This window comes from Tenrec ecaudatus, chromosome 1 (genome assembly GCF_050624435.1).
Source record: "Tenrec ecaudatus isolate mTenEca1 chromosome 1, mTenEca1.hap1, whole genome shotgun sequence".
Classification (NCBI taxonomy): Eukaryota; Metazoa; Chordata; class Mammalia; order Afrosoricida; family Tenrecidae; genus Tenrec; species Tenrec ecaudatus.
This window is the reverse complement of record NC_134530.1, coordinates 58,345,121-58,348,276: the sequence shown is the minus strand read 5'-3', so window position 1 is coordinate 58,348,276 and position 3,156 is coordinate 58,345,121. Positions and strand designations below refer to the sequence as shown.

Below are 3,156 nucleotides of genomic sequence, written 5' to 3'. Positions count from 1 at the left end.
AGACTGTCCTTGATGCACTATATTGGCAAGACAGACTGTCCTCTTACCCAATGCCGCAGCTCCTACAGACACAGCCCTCTGACAGGCTGGCCGGACTGTTAGACCTGGCTGTTGCTCTAATCATCCCTGGCCTCTTCAGGCCCATCATGGCATCTGGCTGTGACCAAAGTCTAGAATGATGCATTCGGCCTGTAGTTTTCCGGCTCTTCCCCTTCTTTTTCTGCAAACAGCCTCTTTGTTATGTCTTCTCAAATCACGCAACTCCCGACACCTTTTCCCTCACCAGAACTGTGACTGCTAGGCTGGGCTGGGCCCCTCAAAGGCACTGCACACAGGACTTGGAGTCTAGCGCAAGCTAAACAAGGAAAGAACCATGGTTGGGAGCTCATTGGCACTAGCTAAGGTGGTGGCCCGTGACATCAACAGTGGGTCAGTGGTGTCTGCCTGTAGTAAAGGTCCTGTCCAGATACTGTCCTCTGTTTTGGCCCTTGGGAGAACCCTTGAGTTTTGTTGGGTTTTTCTTTCCCCTTACTAGTTCCCAGCCTCTAACAATTGAGTAAGCCCTAATATTGTTCCATAAATCACTAGGGGTTAAAACAACAAAGATACACAGATGTCTTTAATGCCTACAGCCAAGACCAATCAAGCAGGCGTTTGAAGCCTGATGCAAAGCTTTATTTTCTAGCCAACTTGGACTGTAGACAATGTCCGTGGTCCCCAGCAGCCCGTTTGTAACCAGGAGGTAATTGCAAGGAAAAGGCCAAGAATAATGTAAAAATCTTGGCTTGAGATTTGCACCAAGGCAACAACAACCTCTTCTGGGAGTCTTACCACGGGAGAGAAAGAATCAAACTCTTCTTGGTTTGGACCATTGCTGCTCAGATGAATATGAAGAAGAGCACAACTCTTTCTGTGTTGTTTTCTTTAATCTTTATAAGCAGTCTGCTTGTTTGAAGTTACACAAGCCCGCCATTCTGGTGCAGAGAAGCAACAAGCCCACATGGAAGAAGCACACCACTGGTGGTGCGATCATGAGGAGTCATTGGCAGGACTGGGTAATAGGCATAAGAAGACACATATCAAACAAACAAATAATAACATATTGTTGAGAACAAGGGTGGTTGGAGCAGAGTTCCAAAGCCCATCTGTAGAAAATGGAACAATCCCCTCACAGAGGCGCCACAGGGAAGGGATGAGTCAACCAGGGTGCAGGAAAGCATCGATGAAACACACCATACTCCTCACATTCCTTGAGGCTTCCTCACCCCCCACTACCATGACCCCAGTGCTGCTTCTCAATTCAGACTAGACTGGAACAAGTACACAGGTATAGAAAAGAGATGGGGGCTCACACACACAGAATCCAGGAACAGGAGAGGGAACAGTGATACCAGAAGGGTAGGAGGGGCCAGACCTTCACAGAGCCGCAGAGATCTCCTGCTTCAATAGTGCTTGAACAGAACCCGGCGCTCGCCAGCCTCTCCCACCCACTCCACCAGCCGCCAAGCCCGCCGCCCAGCACCTCCTCCCGCCACACTCTCGACGCCCCGAGGCCTCCTCCGCAGCTGTGACCCATCTCCCTCACAGGTGCGCCAGAACTACAACCAGGACTCAGAGGCCGCCATCCAACGCCAGATCAACCTGGAGCTCTGTGCCTCCTACGTCTACTTGTCCATGTCTTACTACTTCGACCGGGATGACGTGGCTCTGAAGAACTTGTCCAAATACTTTCTGCACCAGTCTCACGAGGAGCGAGAGCACACCGAGAAACTGATGAAGCTGCAGAACCAACGAGGGGGCCGCATCTTCCTCCAGGATATCAAGAAACCAGACCATGACGACTGGAAGAGCGGGTTCAAGGCCATGGAGTGTGCCCTGCACCTGGAAAAGAACGTCAACCAGTCTCTGCTGGATCTGCACCAACTGGCTATGGAAAAGAACGACCCCCATCTCTGTGACTTCATCGAGACACATTACCTGGATGAGCAGGTGAAATCCATCAAACAGCTGGGCGACTACGTCACCAACCTGCGCAAGATGGGGGCCCCAGATTCCGGCCTGGCCGAGTATCTCTCCGGCAGCATACCGTGGGAGACAGTGGTGGAGAGAGCTAAGCAGCAGCCCGGCCTTCCCCAAGTCACCAAGGCAGCGCATGCATGCTGGGTAGACCTGCCCCTTTTCTAGAAATTGTGCCCAATCATCCATTCCGTTCTTCCATTTGTACCTTTCCTTCAGATAAAGTCTAAAACCATTTGATACCCAGCTGTTGTCTCAGACATCTTGGCGGGGAGGAGCCAGAGAGCCGCCCTGGGCCCAGGCGGTCAAATTTTTTAAGCACCCCAGGTCCACTGCAAAATCCTACTTAATAAAATGGAGCTTGCGCAGGAAAAAAAAAAAAGGTAGGAGGAAGAGGAGGAGAGGTAGGAAGAAAGGGGGAATGGATCATGATTGACACATAGCCATACACCCCTCTCCAGGGGGAAGAACAACAGACATGGGGGAAGGAGACAGCGGTCTGTGTGAGACATGAAGATAATAGTTTACAATCTATCAAGGGGTCATGGGGGGAGAGAGGGAAAAAAGAGGAGCTGATACCAAGGCTCCATAGAAAGTAAATGTCTAGAAAAGAATGAAGGCAACATATGTACAAAGTTGCCTGATAAAAGCGATGTATGGATTGTAACAAGAGTTGCAAGAGTCCCCAATAAATTGATCTTTAAAACAAGAAAAAGAACTCTGCTTGAGATTGTATTATCTCTGGAGAAACAGAGACTTGCAGTAGTGAGTCTAAATTCACACAGCTAGTTTGGGCAGAAGGATAAGTCAAGAATTCATGAGCACATCTTCTCCTTTTTACCCATGAATGTATTCATCTCTTCAACAAGAGATTCCTTAGCGCTTCTCTTGTTCCAGGCTCAGGAGCCACCTGGGAGAGATGAAGGAAGCCTGGTTGTCACTGAGGGGTACAGGAGAGGGACTGAACAAGGAGGCAAGAGAGGAGTGGACACACAGGTAGGCGGAACAAGCAGGAGGGCTTGGTGATGGATCGACACAGAGCGTTACGGGACAGAAGGATCTTTAGAGCAGCCCCTACGGATTGGGGGCTTGAACTCCTGGAAGAAAATGCACGGTCACTACTGAGATAGAGACGGTCAG

General features: G+C 50.0%; 1 pseudogene; it reads left to right on the top strand.

The window, feature by feature from the left end:
* Positions 1–704: 704 nt before the first annotated feature.
* Positions 705–2,114, top strand: LOC142423093 (ferritin heavy chain pseudogene; annotated as a pseudogene).
* Positions 2,115–3,156: the final 1,042 nt, after the last annotated feature.